Source organism: Desmodus rotundus, chromosome 8, assembly GCF_022682495.2.
Source record: "Desmodus rotundus isolate HL8 chromosome 8, HLdesRot8A.1, whole genome shotgun sequence".
NCBI classification, from domain to species: Eukaryota; Metazoa; Chordata; class Mammalia; order Chiroptera; family Phyllostomidae; genus Desmodus; species Desmodus rotundus.
In genome coordinates, this window is record NC_071394.1 from 26,836,314 (window position 1) to 26,844,968 (window position 8,655).

The window sequence follows — 8,655 nt, forward strand, 5'->3', positions numbered from 1 at the left end:
AAAAACTGTAAGTTCGTGAAAATCAAGGAAAGACAGGGAAACAGTCACCTATGAAAGAAGATTGAGAAATAACGACTAAACGCAGTGTGGGACCGTGGAACAGATTAGTGAGAAAATTGGTGAGATCTGACTAGAGGTGGGAGGTGGCTGTTGGTATTGCACCAAGGTTAATTTCCTAGTCTTGACAACTATTACCATGACTTCGTAAAAAGGGAACATTCTAGAGAATGCTGGGTGAAGGGTATACCAGAGCTCTCTGTACTGTCTTTTCAACTTTTCTAAGAATCTAAAGCTATTCCAAAATAAAAAGCTAGAGGTCAGGGGTGACAGGGAAGACAGAATGAGGGGCTCGCTGTGGGGTGGGGGGGGGACCTGGTGCTGGGAAGGCACAAGGATGGAAGGAGAGGCTGGGTTAGGGAGACTTTCTCCTGTCTTCCAGAAGTGTGTGATCTTGCCCTGTTGTTTTCCTACTGAGAGAGAGAGGCAGGCAGACAGACAACATCTCTGGGAAATGAGCCCCTGGATCTCAGCTCTGCCCTGGCCTTTCCTGGCTGCTCAGTTTTACTCCTTCTGACGCCCTTGAAGATCTGGGCTGGGAATCACACTCAAGTTTCTCGGGAAAAGTGAATAGAAGTTCACCCTGTTTGCTCCCTCTTTCTCACTGTGCCGACTGTAGGGAAAAAAGAAAAGCGCACAAAGCAAAAAGGAGGCCCCAGAGGTCGCAAGGCTAGAAAGTGAGTAAGATATGAAAACAAAACACAGTGTTATTTGTAGTTTTCTCTACCAGCAACTCAGAAACACAGGTCAACCACCCACGAGAGGGAGGTGGGCGCAGTTGCGCGGGCGGCGCCAGGGGCGGGCTGTGCAGGGGGCAGTTGAGAATGAGCTCCGGGGAAAACGCGCCCCGGAAGGCCCGCGGCGGGCGATGGGGCCCCGCGGACCCCGCGGGGGGCAGCGCCCACGTCTGCCGGGAGGGGTGGGGCCGCAGGGAGGGCCACGGGGAGGGCTGGGGCGGGGCAGCGCCGGCCCCTCTCCTCTCTCGGGAGGGCGCTTCTTCCAGCGCAAAGCCATTGTCAGCCTGCGAATGTGCTTTCATCAGCTGCACACGGTATTTATGGCTTCTCGGAATTTTCCGAATGAAGTAACTTTTTTCCCCAGACCATTTTCTTCGCAGCTGAAATTGGATCCCCACGGTCCGTAGAGACAAACAAAACAGCATGACATCACCCGCCAGGGAGCTGCCATTTCAGACACCTTCGCGGCCTTTTGTTCAAGAGCACGTGGACGGTGCCGGGCGGAGGCCAGCCTGCCCCGCAGGGGCGCAGGGGCGCAAGGGCGCTGGCGACGATGGGAGGCCTGCCGGGCGGGGCTGCCCGGAGGGGCCTGGCAGAGCCGTCTCGGTGCTTCCTGTGCGGCTGCGGAGCTTCGGAAGTGCAGCTTTTGGACCCAAATCGTGCCCGGGCAGCCCCACGTGTCAGGGACCTGGTGTCTGTGTCCATCCTCCCTTGGCCTCTGATGCTCAGGTGACGCAAGGCGGCCAGGTGCGGAGGGCGCTGACCTGGAGGGTAGATGGCCCTGATTCAGCTTCTGTCTGTCATGGGGCTTCCAATCCTGCTTCCTCCTCGGTTAAGGTGAGGAAGTTAAAAAAAATAATAATAAATAAACCTCAGTTCTGTTACTGGCAGAGATGCACCGGAACCAAATGAGAGAGCAGATGGGAAGCGGCGGCCTGCTCTCCTGTCCTCGCCCGCAGCTCTCTCCTAACGCTCCAGGGAGGGTCCGTAGCTCCTCCGGTGTTCTCGGTTTGCCTAGGGGCGGGTTCTGGCAGATTGGCAGGGGCTGTGGTCAACCCCTCTTAAGCTAATAATTAAGGTGTTATTTAATGAAAGCTCAAAGCAGAGCGGAAGTCCTCCAGTCGTGCGGGAACCCAATCAGCTGGTGCCTGAAGCCAGCACAGTTATCTGCAAGAGAACCCAAGCGGTCCTGTCTTTGGGGGGCAGTCCCAGTTCGAGATAGTGGTTGCCCTAACAGGGAAGGAATCGTATAATTATACTAATAATTGAGAGTCACCAGGCCCTGCATTGGGTATTTTACATACAACATTTCATTTGGGCCTCTCGATAGTGTTCCTGCTCTCATTCAACAGATCGTGAACCCGAGGGGCCCAATACCTGGAGCTTTTCTCATGGATCTAAATGGAAATCATCCTCTTGCGTCTCAAAGGGGTGTGCCCTTGGCATTTGAAAACTTCACAGTGGGCTAAAAGAGGTACACTTCCCTTCTCAATGTAAACCTGAGACTGGACAGGTCAGCAGTTATGAGACTGAGTACTTTTACCTTGCCTCCATCACTGAAGAAAAAGGGGAGCATTTATACTGAGTCCCTTTACAGGGCCAGGTACTTTCGGATGCGGTGACTCAGTGGGAGAAGCAGTGTGCTCATGGCTACCCACAGAATCCCCAGAATCAGACAGACTCTGCTGGGTCTGCTCCCTGACTTCAGGAAACAGATTTCACTTTTCAAGCCTTGTTTTCATTATGCGGATAACAACAGTATCAGCCCTTATAGGGCCAGGCACACATACACACACGGCACTCAGATAAGTTGCTTTTATTCCTTATTAAGTCAATGAGGTGGGTATTATTTCTGTTTTATAGATGAAGACAGAGGTTCAGAAAGTTTAAATTATTTTACCAAGGTCAGTCCTTATTAAGTAGAGCATGAATCTATTAACTCCAAGTCTACGTGTTTTTCAGTATAACCACAGCCTACACTGTCTGACCTAAAAGAAAAGGAATTTAAACAAAAATAACAAACAAATGTGGACAGCTCAGTGAAGTGATATGGGACTTATATCTGATTAAATGTCTTCCCTCTCTCAAGTCAGGGAATCTACTAAAATAAGGGACAATCACCCAAACCTAAAACTACAGAGTAAATTTGGGGATCCCTCAAAACTACACATTAATTTGGTGTATTTTTTTCTCCTAAACTGAATCACAGTCCAAAAGAACAGCCTGTGCTGATGGAAGTGTACTAACTAGGACTATCCAAAGTCAGTTATAGCTTTTTGCCAGCTTTCTGTGCCAGTGACCTAGAAACTATTTCAAAACCTATTTTTGTTTCTTAGGGGCTGAAATTTCAGTGAAACAGTCCAGCCAACTCTGACCCAGAGTCTTCAAATTTAGACATTAATCCCCAAAGAAAGGGAATATTAATCTTTATTGTGACAGAGAATAACCTTCTCATAGCCCAATTATAGGAAGAAATAACTAACTGCAATGCCACCCTTCTAAGTACTTGCAATTATAGCAAGAAGATGCAAGAGAATTAGGTTAGCAACTATCTCGAACCTCCAAAAGGAATTTGGTTTATGGACACATGCAAAAACACATAAACAGTCTGTAGAGCTACTATTGCATACCATACAATTTTAAAAGCCCATAAATGTAAAAACGATAAAACAATTTAAATTTGCTGAAATACATTTATTCATAAAATAATATGGGCATGCACATATTTGTAATGATTCCAGCAAATAAAAACTTTATCCATTTTTTTAAATCTCAAGAGTGTATTTCCGATTGCATATTTCTAGTTGGAATTATCTTACTTAGGTCAGAGTTAATTATCAAATTGATCCTTAATTTGGGCACAAAGAAATAATAAACAAAACTTTAGGAAAAAAAGAGGGAGAGGAATTTATTGAATGCTCCTAAATGAGTGATTCCTAAGCAGACACAATGACAGTTTTACCCTGGGTGTGGGGTTATTCTTCTTTACACATTTTTCATTTCCTTTTTAGAAATGCTTCCAAAAACGTGAGAAGGACACACAGGAAACATATCGAAGAGCTCGGTTAACACCGTCATACATCCCTGACACCAGAGGGCCAGGCAGCAAATGGCCTTGTCAAACACCGTCCGGCTGGGCATTTTATAACTCCAGGGCTTAGGGTTACCAAGGGTCCTGTAACCATTAATCTCCCAACTTAAGTTACAAGTATGCAGCAGACAGTGGGATTGAAGAAATAGCTGTGCTAACAAGAAAAAGCAGTGTGACGGACCGGTGAAAATGCAACATCGTTCCTGCTGCTATGGAGACCAGGGGACCTTCTGCTTAGCTTCCTCGCAGTGTCCCGGTGTACAGGGATTGACAGGGAATGTGCGTTTGATGCAAACTGTTTCCGAGAATTGAAAAGATTTCTCACTAACAATGTGCGTTGAAGATGATAGGTTTGTAGTGATCCTCCTGTTCATAAACAAACGGAGGTCAGGGTCACAGAAAAATAACATCTGCAGTTTACGAAAGCATCAGCTCAGTGAACAGGCAGTGTTTGGGTTCCCTGTTAAAGTACACAGAACACAATGGCAAGAAAGTTTGTGTCTATGTATCAAACACAAGCTACGTGTGTCTGAAATACCATTTAGAATAGCCTGTGGGTGGGTGGGGGGAGACCTCGGAGAGACAGGCAGGGCAGCAGAGGTGAGAGCAGTAGACCATGTCAGGGTTCCCACAGCCGTTCTGCCCCTTCCTTACTTGTGAGACCGCCCTTTCCCCCCTCCCTGGGTGACTTCTAATGTCCCTCCATCTCTGTAATTCTGTTTTTGTAATAACTTGTTAATGTTCATTTATCAGGCTTCACTCAAATGATTCATCAGAGTGCTGGAAAAACCTACGACATTTGATTTCCAGAGTTTAGAATAATACCTGCTTATTCAGCTGAACTGAATCCTATTTGGAACAAACAGAGACATAAATAAGATAAACTGACAATTGCAGGTATGCCAGAAACCATAATTGCATTTTGAACAGGAGGCAGCAAGGCATTGTTTCTAACTGCAAAAGGTCAATGCATTTTCTGCTGTTAGCGTCCAGGATTGGAGAGGTGTCTTTGTGGTAGTCCTAGCAATCCATGCTAATGACTGCCTAAAGATCCACCCCCCATCACAATGCAAACATAATTTCAGGGAGCTTGAGGAATACAGAATAGCATCATAAAAGTGACCATTTAGAAAAAGAAAATAAAACTTAAAGATGAGGATATAAAATAAACCAGGAGTGAGGTTCTAATAAATCACCATAATGACCTATATTGCAACTGCTTCTGGTAAAACCCCGATTTGGCTTTAGGCTTTTCAGCATCCAACGTGAAAGGAATTCTACTCGATCAATTACATAATTCAGAGAGACGTAAGATGAAAGTAAAGCTCAGCAGAGATGCAGTTGCGTGTGGTTGTAAGAAGCTTAAGGTTCCTCCTCAGGGACTCTTCATCAGGAATAATTGTGCCAACAGCAGGCCCAGTAACTTTCCTTAGAACAGACACGGTGGTTGGGCAGGCAGTGCTAGTCCTCACTTTGAGACGCCTGCGTCACAGCTGAGATGTAGCATAGCATGATGGGTAGAGAAAAAGACTTCATTCCATGCTGCCCTTAGTTTAAGTCCCAGCTCTGCCATCAACTAGCTATGTGACCTTGGGCATGTTACTCCAACCACCTCAGGTGCCTCAGTTTCCCTCATGGTGAGGTGTGGATAACAGTAGCAATTTGCAAAGATTAAGTGAGCTAATAAGCACTGTGCAGTGTTACCACTTTATTAATAAAAGAGATCGGTAAAAGCATTGGGGTGGGCATTGCTATGCTGCAGTTCATTACGTAGCTCTCTACTGACCTGACGGTAGTAGAGACCAGAGCCCAAGGTAGACTTTCGAACACCACTGTCCAAAAGAGCTTCCTGTGGAAATGAAGGTTGCATACCTGTGCTGTCCCAAACAACAGCCTCCTGCAGCCACTGAATACTAGAAATGCGGCTAGTTTTGTTTTAGAATGTAAATTGGAGTTAGGGTTTAGGCTCAGATAGCTGTGCTAATGAATTGAATTTCTAATTTAATCCATTTAAATAGCCACAAGTGACCAGTGGCCACCACACTGGGCAGCCCAAATGTAGGAATTTTCCATCATTGTAGAAAGCTCGATTAGATGGTGCTGATCTAAAACTTTTTCCAAGTAACACTCTGTAAATATTGTTATCAGCTGAACTTCTGCTGAGTATTAGACAAGGAGCTCCAGGCTGTTCCCCTTGAGTGGCGAGTGTGGGCAAGCCTCTGTGGCTGGGTGAAGGCAGACCGCATGCCCGGGGCTGCGAAGCTGCCCGTCTATGATGTGCGAGGTCCAAGGATGCATGACTGAACAGAAGGCCAGTCTCACCTGTTCTGAGGGACGCCAATGGTGTGTCCATGGGAGGGCCAAGGTCCTCCCTAGAAAGTTCTTTTGAATCTACTTCAGAGCACAAAGGAATGAACTTGATCCCAAAGTTCAACTTCATCTAACACAGCTGCCATTGTTTCAGCCTGAACGATTTTAAAGAGTGGTTCAACCAGATGCCGGCCTCTTCTCTCCCCAGTTCACCTGGAGGAGTGCTACTTCCTTGTATACCCTCCAAGATAAACTGTTTGGAAAAGGTACCCCAAGATGACTAAACGTGAGTCCCAGATAAAAGTGAGTAACAATTGCTGAAATCAATGAAGTAATTCCATACGAATCATGCAATATAAAGGCCAAACAAAGGGAAAGCAACCGACAATGAAGCGCGTGTCGCAGTCTGCGATGCTTAGCCAGCCCCACAAGAGGGACAATGAAGTCCCTGGCACCTGTCCGCAGAGTGATGTTGTGTCTGCTGTCAGTCACACTCAGTGGTCGTCGGGAGTGTGCTGCCATTAAGATTTTCTGAAACAGGTACAATTTCTAGTCAAGTTTCGAACAAAATAAAGTGGAATCTTCCCTCGGTTATCTCATGATTGTATTGTCGGAAAATTTAATGTATATGACAACTGTATAAAAATGCTTTGTTTTAAAATGTAAAATGAAGTTGGATTTTAGGCTGAGATAATGAAAAGGGTTTTTTTTTACCCCATATGAATGTTTAGCGGAGCACTCAAGAATTCTGCAGAATGCGCAGCAATTCTCTGTTGTGCTCGCCTGTCCCACATGCTGCGGAACATAAACCATCTGTGGCTCCTGCCCACTAACCGTGGCAGTGCCTCTGATCACGTCTGAAACCCTGGGTCCAAGCCAATCGGATTAAACCCGTCACCCGCAGGCCTGACAATGACTGGCTGATCAATCCAGGCCTAATCAACCAGCACCTGACATTGGTTGGGTTGAGAATAGGAAATACGATGTAATGTCGGCCAAGGAAAGTTAAGTTTGCTGGAGGCTTCGAAGGAAAGTTCCCTAGAAGAGAACAACAGGAAAGATGGTCTCTTTCTTCTCCTCCCTATAGTTACAAATGGAAGTGAGGCCTGAAAATCCTGGACTCATTTCAAACCTAGCTGAAGGAGGAAGCCCATAAACAGGAGAGGAAGGCAGAGCCAAAAGCACAGGGAAGCTCCGCTAAATTTGCCTTATGTCAGCTTTGGGGTCTACCCTACCTCTGGACTTCCAGTTACTTAAATCAATAAACTTCCTATGGTTTAAGCTGCTTTGAATTTGGATCTGGGTTCCTTGCAGCTGGAAGCACTTTGACACGTACATAATTTCACAAGTCAGAGACTGAGGCCTGGTTGAAACAGCAGCAGCAGGTGACGACTGTTCCTGGACTTCTACGCTGAGTGGTAAAACAAGCGGTGTGCCGGTCGGAAGCCTCATGCTGTCACGTAAAGGAGCCACACAGTAGTACAAGACTACACGGTCCTTCAATCAAGTGGCAGAAGTGTGGTGGGAGAATGACCAGCACAGCTCACACATGCAGCATGTTGAAGGAGACATGTGAACGGTAAAAGCCATTTCATCGGAAGACAAAAAACGGAGCCACGGGTAACAAAGCAGTGCCATCAGTACTCGCGCACGAAGAGTTCTACAGGAGGCGCTGGCGACAGACAGGGTAGGAACACTGGACTAAGTTCCTGCTCTCACGGACTTACAATTAAAGAGAGAAGTGAAAACCGAAATACGTGCTGGTGCTGAGTACATACAGCAAACGACGAGGTGATGGTGGGGACAGGAGGGGGCAGTTAGCTGTGGTTAACATGGAAGCTTTTCTCCTCATGCCAGGGGGCTGAGCTTGACTTTTAAAGGTTAGTAATACTGGGAGGACGTGGGGAAATGGCACATTACAGGAAGAGGAAAAGATAAGTATTTGGGAACAGGAGGGGACATTTTGGTAACATGCCGCTGAGATGGCAGCAGGGGAGGTTCTAGATGGTTCCACTGCCAGATTCATGACAGACAGTGAGGGGATAAGAAAGAGCAAACCTATAGTTGGGGACAGAGCCTCAGCCTGGAAGACCTGCTCCACTACGTCCTAGCTGTTTGGCCCTGGACAAGCCACTTACCCCTCCCTCCCTGTGTCACCTCCCTCATCTTATAAAAAGGGGGTGCAGGTGGGGGAGGGCGCACAAGAATGAATGAAATGTGGCAGACACAACGACTTGTATAGTAGAGAGGTGGTTAATCACTGTAGTTATTATCACTTTCGAATCCCTACGCAAATCACCCAAATTAGTTTCAGAGCAATTATAAGGAAAACATATAAACTTGATATACCTCTTAAACCAGATTTGAAAAAAAAAATCTTTATTTTTTACACAGCCAACTGCAACATGTTTTTTAAAAAAACCTCAAATGGAAAGAAAAACAATAATACACTAAAATGGA

At 46.3% G+C, this 8,655-nt stretch overlaps 1 long non-coding RNA gene across 1 annotated transcript; it reads left to right on the top strand.

The window, feature by feature from the left end:
- The first annotated feature begins 1,326 nt into the window (after nt 1-1,326).
- LOC123477843 (uncharacterized) lies at nt 1,327-4,821 on the top strand. Its single transcript, XR_006652846.3, has 3 exons — nt 1,327-1,631; nt 2,147-2,268; nt 3,806-4,821. It is a non-coding gene; the product is annotated as an uncharacterized lncRNA (long non-coding RNA).
- Nucleotides 4,822-8,655: the final 3,834 nt, after the last annotated feature.